Source organism: Podarcis filfolensis (genome assembly GCF_964270895.1).
Source record: "Podarcis filfolensis genome assembly, chromosome: 5".
NCBI classification, from domain to species: Eukaryota; Metazoa; Chordata; class Lepidosauria; order Squamata; family Lacertidae; genus Podarcis; species Podarcis filfolensis.
Window position 1 is genome coordinate 85529215 of NC_139608.1, and position 14037 is coordinate 85543251.

The 14037-nt window shown below is 42.0% G+C and overlaps 1 protein-coding gene across 8 annotated transcripts in view; it reads left to right on the forward strand.

Annotated features, from left to right (window-relative positions):
• The first annotated feature begins 1421 nt into the window (after positions 1–1421).
• The window catches only part of USP54 (ubiquitin specific peptidase 54), a 99928-nt gene continuing 87312 nt past the window's right edge, over positions 1422–14037 (forward strand). For 2 of the 8 annotated variants that reach the window (XM_083615495.1, XM_083615500.1), the window contains exon 1: positions 1547–1687. The gene's annotated coding sequence lies outside the window, so the exon portion shown is untranslated. Of the gene's footprint in view, positions 1688–2093; positions 2285–8842; positions 8890–14037 lie in introns of those variants that run through there. The other 6 variants (XM_083615499.1, XM_083615492.1, XM_083615494.1 and 3 more) reach the window with 6 other exon arrangements.

Here is a 14037-nt window from a genome sequence, read left to right on the forward strand (position 1 = left end):
AGAGCTCCAGCCTACACACCTAAAACCCATGGCTTTTTTTTCATCTGGAAATCACCAAAACTCAATTCCGGCACCTCTCAGGTGGGCACCATGACATGGTGAGTTCTGGCACCTTTTTTATAGAAAAATAGCCCTGCTAAAGCCTCACCCGTCTTAATAATACAGGACTTGCCCCTGATGCATACATTCTGGGAAGAGATGGCATGCTGGATGCTGCCAAGTTCAGATGTGCAGGCCATTACTGTTGCCAGACTGCCCTCCCTAGTCTGAATCACGATCAGTCTGTGTGTGCTGCTGCTGAATGAAGCTCTATGCCCACGTCTGAATTTCCTGGCCTGACCATCTATCTACTTGTTCTCCCCGACGTACACACATTTGGTGTAGGGGCTGATACAAGTAAGATGGCAGTGCCAGAGCATTTTGGGTTTGCAGGTGCAAAGTTCTGTTGCTGCATCATTCACCATCCCTGCTGTTTGCCCCTCAGCCCTGGGCACCAGGCCTGCTGGAAACAGATGTTACCAGTATACATTTCTGAGATAGAATCCTAAGACATACACAAAATTTAAAAATAATGCGATCTGAAGGACCACCTGCACATTAGAGAGCAAGCCTTCGCCGCCAGCCTTAAGAAAGCAAAGGCGGAAATGATGTTTGAGGTAGAATCCTATGTTGCAGTTATTCAATCTTTATTCATTCATTGTATTTATACCTACAGGCGCCAGGCAAATACATTCCTTTTTAACCAGGCCTTTGGTTGACCTGATTGACATCCTATATACTAAGGTTACCAGATTTTTTCCAATGAATCCGGGGACACTTTTCAAGTTCAATGTGTTTTGTATGGGGACTGATGTGTAAATCCGGGGACTGTCCCCAGGAAACAGGGACGTCTGGCAACCTTACTATATACCCTTTTAAAATGTGGCTCTTTTGGGGCGGATGTTATTGGGTTATTGTTATTATTTTGATTTTATATATTGCAATCTTTTCTGTGAACCGTCCCGAGACCTCCGCGTATAGGGCGGTATATAAATTCAATAAATAAATGAAAACAATAGCTAAGGAGAGAAGCTCTTTGCTGGCTAATTGCATCAGGAGGATGCAATCAGGTCGGCCCCCACAAGAAAAGGAAAAGAATATTGTTAGCTTATTCTTTGCTGAGAAAACACCCCTTTATAATAGAGCAGAATAGAGAGCTGGTATCTTCCCAGGGCCACTAAAAAACATCAAGGAAATCACAGGGCGCTCCCGAGCAGCCAAACCACAAACACCCCGCCCCCAGGGGCGTAATGGGCCAGCGCATCTGGCTATTAACCAGCTGTTTAATATCCCTTCCAACCCCACAACTCTTTATTATTTATGTACGCTCCGCAGTAGCGGCGGTGGGCCTCGTTCGCTCTCGCGATGCTTGGGTTCCTTTCTTCCCGCCGCCACATTCCCGCCCCCCCGGCCCCGTCCGCGAGCCGAGGCAACAGTCTCTCTCTCTCTCTCTCTCTCTCTCTCTCTCTCGCGCCTGAGCTATCGCGAGAAGCGGTTGCCTTGGCTCCCCGTAGCTATAGCAGTAGTGATACAGCGGCCCGAAGGGCGAGGGGGGCGGGGAAAGAGGCGAAGCCGCCGAGGAGGCGAGGCGAGGCGATGCTCTTCGCGAGAGACGCTCCTGAGGGGGAACGGGCAGGGTTGGCCGGCGGTGAGTAGGCATAAGTTGGTAGACCCCGTTGAAACTCCTCGGAGCGGGCCGGGGAGAGGGCCTTGCTTCAAGCTGGGCCGGGTCTTTAGCCCGCCTCGAAGCCGGGGAGCCCAGAGACCTCGGGTGGGGGGAAGAGTAAGGCGGCGCGCGACCCCGGCTTTGATGAGGGGTTTTTTTGGGGGGGGGGGATAAGCACCCCCTCCAATTCCCTCGAAATATGGGGAAGGTAAATCCCCCTCCATTTTCACTCACATTTTGGGGGGGGCATTGTTCCCAGCCCCGTCGTTTCGGGGCACCCCCCCCAATATCGTGTAAATGCTGAACTAGAATCTTAATCCCATTTCCCCCCCCACCCCCAGTCCTGGTGTGGGCGCCTTTTTGTTGTTGTTGCTTTGTCACGCTACAGGTGTTAAATGGGCACAGCATAGCTGGAGAATGCAGTTGTCACACACAGACACATACCCACACCCCGAAACTGCAACAAAACACATCCTGTTGAATAATCTTAAGGACTTGGATTCATCAGATGCAGAAAAGTGTAGTCCTCATTTTGTCAGGCATGTTCATATGGGTTCCGGCAAAACATTGGCTCTGTTGGTATGGGCTATTTCGTTATCCTTGTTTGTATAAATTTGGGCTTTAGCAGGCCAGCTACTGCTACTTAACATTTTAAGGCCTCCTGCAGCCTGGACTTAACTTTTTTAAAATACCTCCCACAATTCTATATGAGTGTGTGTGTGTTATCTGACAAGAATAGATTATCTTTGTGGCATCTGAAAGCCTACTGCGGTCCACAATGCTTATGCGACAATAAACCTGTTTTTAAGGTTCCACAGATCTCTTTTGCTCCGTTCTGAAGGATCATGCTTCTTTCATTGTTCCCTGCTTCACGTTATGCATTACTAGAAATGCCTGGTAACCTTTAGGAATCTTATAATTTGAAAACCGGGGATTAAGGCTGAAATTACAATATATAGACAGTATTGAGCTATTCACTTTTTGCATCTTCCTAATAACAGAAGGCAGGGGTATTTTGAAATAAAGGCTGTTCATCATACTGTATGGCATTGGCTTTCAAACTATTATGCAGATTGTTGAGTTATTTACAAGTTTATCAGGGTTTTCTCAATGGGAAAATGAGTAATGGCAACCAGGGTTCCTTAAGTTTCTGCAAAGCAGGCTCCAGTCTTTTCCTGCAAGTAGATCCACTGCCAGTGGGCTGCAGAAGGTGGGAGGGTTTTGCTCTTCCATACAATGAAATCTCATCTCCCTCATGATTTGTAGCTGCAAGAGAGTATCATGTACAGTATTCTCCATTCAGAAAGAGCAATGATGAACACCGTGTGTGTGTGTGTGTGTGTGTGTGTGTGTGCACTCTGAAATGTGTTGTGCAACTCCAGGATCTTTTGGATGAGTTTGATCTCAGGTCTGATTTAAGTTCTAAAATTTCATTCCCCTGACAGGGGGACCCAGTTTATTTCCCCAGACCTCTCAGTGGGTTTTCATACGATCAACTGTGATATCTTTTTGATTCATTGCCTGGGTTAGGGACACTGTTTTACAGCAGTTTTGTTCCCACTTAAACAACTGTAGTTTAAATACATTATTGTCTTAGAATATGCTATATAAACAGCTCAAAGAAAGCCACCCTAGCATATAAAATAGCTGCATTTCTTGTTACTGTGTAGTCACATCTACATACACGTGCAAAGAAACACGATGCCTCTAGTATCCCTTTTCGAGATTAAAGTTGCAGAAATTCTCTCACTGTAGTCTTAGGCACACTTATCTGGAAACAAGTCCAACTGAACATAGTGACATAGTGGGGCTGACTACTGCATTTTATTAGTACAGTGGTACCTCGGGTTACATAAGCTTCAGGTTACATACGCTTCAGGTTACAGACTCTGCTAACCCAGAAATATTACCTCGGGTTAAGAACTTTGCTTCAGGATGAGAACAGAAATCGTGCTGTGGCATCGCAACGGCAGAAGGAGGCCCCATTAGCTAAAGTGGTGCTTCAGGTTAAGAACAGACCTCCAGAACAAATTAAGATCTTAACCCAAGGTACCACTGTACTGGTTTTGTGGTTCTTGAAGGGACCCTGGAGAAACATTTTTTTGAAGGGTTGTGGGAAATCAGGTACTGTATTTATCAGGTGGCGCTGTGGGTAAAAGCCTCAGTGCCTAGGGCTTGCCGATCGAAAGGTCGGCGGTTCGAATCCCCGCGACGGGGTGCGCTCCCGTTGCTCGGTCCCAGCGCCTGCCAACCTAGCAGTTCGAAAGCACCCCCAGGTGCAAGTAGATAAATAGGGACCGCTTACTGGCGGGAAGGTAAATGGCGTTTCCGTGTGCTGCGCTGGCTCGCCAGATGCAGCTTTGTCACGCTGGCCACATGACCCGGAAGTGTCTTCGGACAGCGCTGGCCCCCGGCCTCTTAAGTGAGATGGGCGCACAACCCTAGAGTCTGTCAAGACTGGCCCGTACGGGCAGGGGTACCTTTACCTTTACCTAATTCATTTCAAATCCGTAGCTGGTATTTCAAGTTGAGCATTTTCTGAAGGCATTATTGACAAATTACAGTATCTTGAATTCAGAATTTAAAAATTAAAGAAGTCTACCTGTATTTATCATTACAGTACCAACTAGCTGCCTCTGTCCTCATCTAACATGATGTTTAGCACACCCATGCAAACTAACTACAGTATAGGCATGAATGGAATCTCATACTCAACAATATCCTGACACATAGGGGGGAAATTCCATTAGTTTTGGGTGACCTCATAGTCTCACTAGAGATGCACCAATTAAATCAGTATATCTTCTCTGTAATGTAAGTAGTATCACATCTAAAATATTTATGCAGTGCAATTTGATGTGGTTCATTACCTGCCCATGAAGAGCAGGGGGCAGCTGGGTACAGTTGTCTTGGGCCATGGTGGGCTAAGCTGGCCAGGGGTCCTCACCAAGGGCCTACTGGACTTATGCTGTCATGCCAAGAACACCCTGGGCCTCCCAGCCGACCAGGGACTCTTGCCTCAGTCAAGCTCTGCATGGGCCCGGTTCATAAAGCCTGTCCATGGACTGAAGCATAGTTTGAATGTTTAGATCTCTTTACCATTGTAATTTAGGAGTAGATTCTATTTTGCCAGTTTCCATCAAACATTATACACCTTGTATAAAAAGTCTTTTTGGTCAGGAGAGGTCCCCATGAAAACTTCAGAAAGTTAGATTCCTTCTATGTATAAAAACAACAGCCATCTTCCATTGAGTGCAGCTTCAAATTTCATGAATTTAAACAGGGGAAATGGTACATTAGACAACTTTTGTATTATTTAGCCAAAGAGAAAATTTCCCCCTGAGCTGTATTTTATTCTTAGTTAATGTACTGATTGCTTAGTTAATGTACTGATGCAGAGGGTGAGCACTTTAGTCTCATCTGTTCCAACTATCTACAGAAACCTATCCTCTTTTTTAAAAAATTTCTTGCTAGGATAGCAGCACAATCATTTCTTTTAATATTCAATAAGGACAGGACTTCTGCCGGGCTTGAGAGAGGTTTGGCAAAGAGTCCTCTGCTCCCTGGAAAATGAAGATGGTGGTGGTTGCTGCAGGAGTTTTGCCAAGTGCTTCGCTTCTCTTAGTGCTCGGCCGAGCACCATCATCCACTGCTGCTGTGAGCCACCACTGTCTGTCTCCCATAGGGTTGCCAGGACTGTGATGGGGCAGACTGTGATGATGGGAAGAGAAACTTCACAGCAACTTCTACCTTGGTTTCCCCAGAATGCCTGTGGGCACATGTGGAAGAGTATCTTTGTAACAGAGTTAAAAGGAAAGAGAAATCTGGGGCACACATAAAATGGCATGTAAGAGACAAGTGACAAATAAGATCAAGATACAGAATTTAGAAGGAAGTTAAATGACTCGCGTGTGAAGAGTTTTGATTTACCAGTGTCAAAACATTTTCATAAAGCTGCTGAATAAACTGTTAGACAGTAAAACGTCATTCTTCAGTACAGTACGGTCCTAGAATGAAAGGAGCTCTGATGTAGGCGGATTCAGCTCTGCCTGAGATTATGTCTGCTCCCTCCCACAGGTTCAACAAAGGAAGAGGTGTTGTGGCACCCTGTTGCATTACAAGTTATGTTGCTTTCACACCAGCTTTTTTCCCTGGAATGTTTCCTAATACCAGCTGGAGTTGCTGAATCAGGTTCCTCTTTTGAGTTTGGCTGCAGGAAAGCGAGTTGCTTTTCCTCAGCAATCTTTCCCAAGACACTGTTTTCTGAGGAAGGACAGCAGAACAGCTCCAACTCCTGCTGTATCACAAAGTGGGCTCCACTCTTCTTGCAAGTCAGACCACTGCCATGGGGCTGGAGAAGATGGGAGGGTTTTGCTCTTCCTTACAATGAAGCCTCCTCCTTCGTGACAGATTCCCCATCAGCTTGCTGTGAGATGGAGCATGTTAGAACCCTTTCTTATCAGCCCGTTTACTAGTTGTTTCCTGTGCTGTTGTTTGCAGGTGTGAAATCCATGCATGCATGCAACCAACAGGACAGGAAGTCATAAAGCTAAGCAGGGGCAATCTTGAGAAAGATTGTTGCTTCCCCATCCTTCTTGGAAGTTAACCAGTGGGCACACACAAGTAGGAACAGTGTGCTAATGACAGCACTGCCAGATCATCCAACCCTGTACAGTTTTACTGGTATACAGGAAAAATCATGTGGGTGAATTATTAATTACTGTTCTCCACTGAACAACCAACTGCTGTCTTGGAACCTAACTTTGCCATTTACTATGTGTAAGCATGCACCTGACATAAAAAGCTACATCCATTTGTATTGGCACAAAATTGGCCTAATTTGTGTAATCAGAGGTTATACACCAGGGATGTAAAGAGCTTTTTAAATGGACAAGAGTTGTTGTTTTTCTTTCAGTCTTCATGGGTACTAGGGACTCAAATCCGTTAACACGGTGGGACTTTTTTCTGAATAAATAAATATACATAGGATTGTGCTGCATGACTGACAGTGGATCACAAATAACTAGGTATGGTTGAGCAGGCAGGCTTATTCTTTTTTGAAAGACTGTTGTATCCGTTTAAAAGGAGGAAAATCAACATGTTCTTACATACTTGAAATCCAGGATGTGATTAATGAGGGAATAAGAAGACTGCTTGTTAGGGGAGGAAACTGTGTTGCTTCTGTGTTGTTAACAGCAGCTAAGGATGCTTTCTGCAGGACTATAATTTTGAATAGCTACTTTAAAACTTGTTTCTTAGTTATTTCAGTGCAGCAGTATTAATTACTAAAACTGAAGTCTGAATACTATTTTGGAAGTTTGCAACTAAAAATGTTATTCAGGAGATGCAGTGATGATAGCTCTGTAGTACTGTATTCTTGCTGGGCTGATAATGAGTTCTTTAACAGGGCTACATATTCTGCCTGCCCAAGACAGTCTGTTTTGCTAGTAGATAATGTATTCTTCACTGTAGCAGAATTGCATGAACATAAAATCTGGATGCTGGTTTTAATTGGCCTAATCATATGGAGTATGTTGTTGTATTAGGGTAGAACATGTGTCTAATGCCCATCTATGCAGGGAAGTTTTGAAAATGTCATCAATATTCAAACTATTCAGTAACAGGAAAAATACTCTTAAGTACTGTAATATCATACTGATAAATGAATACTGTTGGATCACTTATGTAACTGTAATAGAAACTAAACATTATTTCCCCTTTACAGCATAATTCCCTGCAAACGCACAAAAGGGAGGGCACTTTCTCTTTTAGAATACAGCTACATGGTTCCATTGTTAAAGGTTTTAGTCTCCTGTTCTGAAGAATGATTATGGCTGCTGTTCTGTAACCAAGGATTAGAGTCCTAAAAATAAACCAAAACAAAGCTCTTAAAATTTTGCAGGTACTACACTCCTTTTGTTGGATCAGTAAATCAGTGAAAAGAGAATTGCTATGGGCATCATGGGTATAATAAAGTGATTGCTTTCAGTATTGTTAGTACAGAAAATGTATGCATAATTTAATTTTTAGATTTTAATTTTTTTACTTTATGTATCCTCAAAAGATCAGGTAGGCAGGGCTTTTTTTATAGCAGGAGCTCGGGGAAACTCAGTTCCTGCACTTCTCAGGTGGATGCTGTTGCTGTTCTAAGAGAACGAGGGAGACGTTCATGGTGAGTTCCGGCACCACTTTTTATAGAAAAATAGCACTGGAGATAGGTAATAACAGTTTGTCTCCAGAATCTTCTGATTATCCCTTAAAATTAAATGCTCATGCAAATAAGATTTCTCGCCTTGTTTCTGAAACACTGTAATATGGTCCCTAGCATAAACCCTTGTAGCAAAGTCAAAACTGAATTAGGCAAACATACACTGTAGCTAATTGTAGGATCAGAGTGGGAAGGGACCTCAGAAGTCATGTGGTCTATCTGCTACCCTGACTATGTAGTAAATGTGCTCCTGCAGCATCCTTGAAAGGTGGCCATCCAGCTTTTGCTTAAAAATGTCTAACAAAGGAAAGTCCACCATATTCCAATACACTACAGCACATTTCCTTGCTGATCAAACAACAAGGATGCCAACTTGAATAAAATGTTCAAGGAGGGGCAGGTAAGCCCCACTCTCATAATCGATCACATGATGTGGTGCATGCACACCGTTTGAAGGGCAATGACCATCAACTTTGGGGCCCCCCTCAAATATTTTAGGGGGGCGAAGGGATCTTAGCCCCTAGGAGTTGGCTCCTATGTCAAACGGCTTGTACAATAAGGAAGTTCTTCTTAATGTTTAGTCTAAATAACATTCTTTCTTGTATCAGGAGCCATTTCGGTTATTCATCAGGGAAGCTTGCGCAGATGAAAGGGATAAAATGAACAAATTGATTTGCTTTTAAACCGATAGATAGATAGATAGATAGATAGTACGTACAGTTAGTTTAAGCAAGGAGTATGCCACTTATTGGGGCCTGAATTATTTAGTTTAGATGGAAAACAGTTTGACAGAAACAGTAATTCAATAAGCCGATTCATGAAGCCGGTGTAGTAACCCTCCCTTCATTACTTCCATCAAAGTTCAAGTAAGGCAAAGGTCAGACCAGTTAATACAGTTGAAATCGAGAATTCTAATGCTCACTCAGAAACAAGATCAGCACACTCAAATGAGAGTGAAAAGTGTAGAGTTGTTCAGGTACATACTTCAGGTTCTCCTTTTAGCTGTTGGTACAGTGTTATCCATTAGGCTCTTTGGGCTGTCAAGCAATGCTTCATAGAAAGCCAGGAATCTGAGTCAATATTGTTGTGCTGTGCTTCCTTTTGTGATGTCCTAAGTGCATGTGCTGATAACCATGCTTGGTGTGATTGCTGAGATGCTACCACAGCTAAGATTGAGGTTTTTATCTAGGAAAACTAGGAAACTCCTCCCTCTGTCAGTACCTTGTTAAGAAGCTATGGTGTTACTTGGACCTGCATGTAGTTGGTGAAGACAACCAAAACTTCTCCCTCTGCATTCGCCATGTCCTCAAGTTAGTTTCTGAACACCTATTGTCCTTACTCTAGAAGTGAAGTGGTGTACATCTTTTCAGTTGTGGCACTGCAACGCTGAGAGAGGTCCAACTGGTCTCTAGGTGAGCAGTGAAAACCTGATTATTTAGCAAGGCTTGCGTGATGAGTTGATACTGCTTGACTGGTCGATTTAGATGTAGTTTTAAGCGTAGATTTCTGTGTAGCAATCTCTCTGTTGCTTCTCCCTGACTTTGTAGATTATTATGGCTTATTGTTGTTTTAATCTTGTATAAACTTTGTTGGTAGTGGAGGTCCTTGAATCCTAAATTTGTTGTCAAATAACTAAATAATGAACTGCTGTTGGTTGATCATGTATGTGGGGCTATCTCATCTTGGTTGTGACCTGGGTGAGCAAAGTATATATAAGGAAATAGTTTCAAGGCATATGGTGCATTAATTTTGCTAAAACTAACATTGATAGGTTTCATCATGTGGACGGTAGCCTCAAATGTTCTGTGTGCTGCTTTTAATTTCCACGAAAGAAATATGGGAAATAAATGTAATAATTATGAAAACAAATGCCCATTCCCTCCTCTGTTCCCATTACATTTTTGTACTACATGAGAATGATAGCATACCTCACACAATCCATTGGATCTTTGATTACATTTTGTCTGGGGGGAAAAGAGAGTTCTGTCAAACTTGAAAGTGCCCAGTTTTCCGAGCAAAAGTAATGGCTATGATGACACTATTAGCAATGAAAATCTTGATAGTCTCCGTAGCTTCTGTTGAGACTACCAATTAATTTCTCACAGCTGTTGAACAATCTTTTTTTCTTGAACTATGAGCTATCTTAAGTTAAACCAGTGCCTTGCCGTTGAAAAGTAGTGTATCCTGTTACCAATCCCTTGAGCCACCCAGATGCCTCTTTATCCCAAATCTTACTTGATCTCTGCTTCAGACTCTACCATGTCCATTTAACAACACATTAAGACTGCCTGCTCTGGATGTGAGTAAACGGTTGGTTAAATATAGAAACAGTTTCTTATTTAGTGAAGATTTCCATGACAAATCCTTGTGGATCACCATATAAACACAACCATATGGCCAAGTCCAGTATTATCTTAAAACGATTAGCTTGGAGCTTAATACTGTCATTAACTGAAAAATACACACATCATTTTATTTGTATTCCACCTTTCCATAGTTCTAACCATGCTCAAGGCAGCTTATAACATGAAGACAATTGCATAATTACAAACAGAACCAAAAGGAGCCTTAAATAATAAATAAAACATCAAAAAGTACATAACGAAATGGAACAATTTCCACATAAATCATAAGAAATAAAAGAAGGATACAAATGATTAATATCAATACCAGCATCAACCCTCAAGCGAACCCCCTAAACAGTATTCCAGCCCAAGATTGAATTCACAGCTTTTGCGACTGGCTTGTGTCAAGCTATTGATAATTATATGTAAAAAAAGTTGCCGTAAGCATAAATAAAAGAACATTATCACACATTCATTAATTTCTTGATCTCATGAGATCTTATTGATTGTTGTTTTATTTAGTGTTCATTGATGATGTTTAATGGAACCTAACTGGAGCTTTTTTGTTTTTGTTTTTTAAAAAAGGGAAGAAAACTGTTGGATAACATCCTTCCCACATTGATTTTAAAAGGTACTTCAAGCAAAGCAGTTCACACAAATGCATACTTACTAACCCCTCAATTATACCTGTTTTGTTTATTTTTAAATAGTTTCTGGGATGGACAGACTTTTGTTGTGGCCAATTTCATACCTATTTGCTTGGCACCATTCTATCTGTCATTGAAACTGATTGTTACCCCTTCATTTGTATAAATGTATTATAATATGGATTGTTTTTCTTTTCTATATTAGCAAGTGGGAGCAAGTATGATTTAGTGGTTTGGGTGCTTGACTAGGACTTGAGAGACCAGGGCTCAAATCCTCACTCAGCCATGAAGATCACTGGGGGCCTTGTGCCAGTCATGGTCTGTCAGCCTAACCTACCACAGGGGTGTTGTGAGGATAATATGAAGAGGAAAGAAATATGTACACCACCTTGAGATCCTTGGAGGAAAAGTGGGATCTAAACACAATAACCTGCCTTTTTATCATTACAGCAAGCTAGCAACTGATTGATTGATTGATTGATTGATTGCTCAAATTTATACTGAACTGTTTGCTCCAGTGTGTAACACTTTACATTTACTAAAGATGGATCTCATTTGCCTATTTGTTACGCAGATTGTCCTTTTTGGAGCTGTTCACAATTTGTGTTTTCACCATCCTAATATAAGTAATCTGGGGCGATCTGCAAACTGGACTTCCTTTCAGCTTAGCATTTACACAGATCATTTATTATTAAGTTAAATCATATGTTTGTCCTCATTATTCTTATGATATTCAAATATCTGTTTCGTTCCATTGTGTCTTTGCTGTAAGAATTTTCAATTTCACTGTTTAGTTAAATCCAGAGACTTTTTTTTCCATGGAGAAAAGTCTATTAGGTATATGCATGTCAACAGTACGGGTTGGACAGTGTTCCAAACTCCTATTGTTCTAGGTGCATTTTGCGACAGGGAATTTCATTAGTGCGAGCAATTTCTGAGCTCTCGGTGCAATATTACGCCTAAGATTTCAGATTAAACTGCAGAATGGAAAGAAAAGAGAACCTTTTTCTGCCTCCCCTCTTCTAGCTACTCTCTGAAGACTGGAGAAGAGACCCTCTTAAGAATATTAGGGGGGTGGGCAGGGGAAGGAATAGACCATGTGAAAATTGAACATAGTATTTTAGCTGCAGTTTATTCATTTTCAGCTTTGTATTATTATTATCATTATTAAAAAGCACACCTAGACATTCCACTGTTGCGCCCATTACCTAGGTTTAAGGTGCCATTTAGCTCCTATCTTTCATATCTCAGTTTCTAACACTGAAGTTGGAGAATCTTTTCAAGCAATTCTAAGACAACGTTTGACTGAAATTTGTAAAATTTAATAGGCACTATTGGTTAGATTAGTGCTTGTACTCTTTGGAATTGCAACTTCTTCTTTTGTTTAGCCAGGTTTCTCTTTCCCAGTTTTCTCTGCATGCCTCCCAGTTGAGCCTTTCTGTTTATTGATGTGTTTCAACTCAAGAGAGGTATTTTCCAAGCAGTGGTGGCTGTGGTGATGTGCTACAAACTCATCTATTTTGCAGCGCTAGGAAAGGCTCCATGTTTCTGTTGTTGTCAGCTGACTAGAGCCAAGGCCCTTTGTTTTTCCATTGTTTTTTCTACCAAGTGGGATGTTGATGGAATTGATTGAAATGTATTGAAGTGTTTAGTGCTGATTGTGGTTGGGAAGTCAGCTCTGAAAGGAAACTCATTGTTCTGAATGATGTGTCCTGCGGTTTCATATTTAGCTGTCAAAATAAAGATTTCTCTCCAGGGCCAAGCTAAAAAAAAAAAAGTAGAATTGCTAATTTAGCATATGCTTACAGGGCATAGTAATAAAGAGGAACAGCAATTATTTATTTTGTCCTCTTTCGATGTATTTTAGAATAAATATTAGATTTTGTAAAATTGCCAAAGGGGGGGGGAGCCCCCAACAATGCTACAATTCTCTCACAAATTAATTTCCACCCTTTGCAGAGGCACTAGCCACAGTACCAGTATTTGGTACTGGTGGTGAGGGCTGAAAGTATCCCAGATACATGGTTTCCCTTGTACCAAAACCATTATTTGTGTTTTTACCTCATTGCCTTGATATTATTTCCCCATCCATGTTTAGAGAGAGCTTATAAAAATAAGGGACGTGGGTGGCGCTGTGGGTTAAACCACAGAGCCTAGGACTTGCCGATCAGAAGGTCGGAGGTTCGAATCCCCGCGACGGGGGTGAGCTCCCGTTGCTCGGTCCCAGCTCCTGCCAACCTAGCAGTTCGAAAGCACGTCAAAGTGCAAGTAGATAAATAGGTACCACTCCGGCGGGAAGGTAAACGGCGTTTCTGTGCACTGCTCTGGTTCGCCAGAAGCGGCTTAGTCATGCTGGCCATATGACCCGGAAGCTGTACACTGGCTCCCTCGGCCAGTAAAGCGAGATGAGTGCCGCAACCCCAGAGTCGGTCACGACTGGACCTAATGGTCCCTATAAAAATAAATCTGATGACATTCAAATAGAAGCAGCCTTACAATTGTGTGTGTCTGGTTTTGGGATGTCAAACTTGAAGCTATTGCGGAGAGGTAGGTTGTAGAATTTTCCTTATCATGGAAATGCTTGTGAAGGTCTGATTACACAAGATTCTTGCGTGTGGGTGCTTTGGGGAGGTGGGTACCTAGATCAGTATTACCTCAGTGCTGTCTGCTCACAAGTTCTTACATGTTCCTTATCTTGAAGCAGCAGGTCAGCACCTGCTGGGAGATCTTTTGTTGAATAGTCTTGACTGTCTTTTTCCCTCCCAAAGAGCTAAAGTCTTTGAATATTATTGGGAAATTTATTTCTAGGTGTCAGTCAAGAAATTATGCTGGAAGGGTGGAGGGACTCCTTTGCTTAGTGTAAGATTGGGTTTAGCAAAGCTTGATGGATTTGGCTGCCAAGAAATCGGCAGCTATTTAACTGAGTCTTGCTATGCAACTTTAAAGATTTGCTGCGGCTGTGCTGAATCAAGTTCAATAGCTCAATGTGCAAAATAATGGCAATATTGTTCCATTCATATTAGTAAAGCAAGCGCTGAGAACTTGTGTACTATCAATTAGCTGTTTATTTCAACATCTGACTTGTGTAGTCAAAACAAAATTTCAGAACAGAACATTATGCTGGTAAAGAAA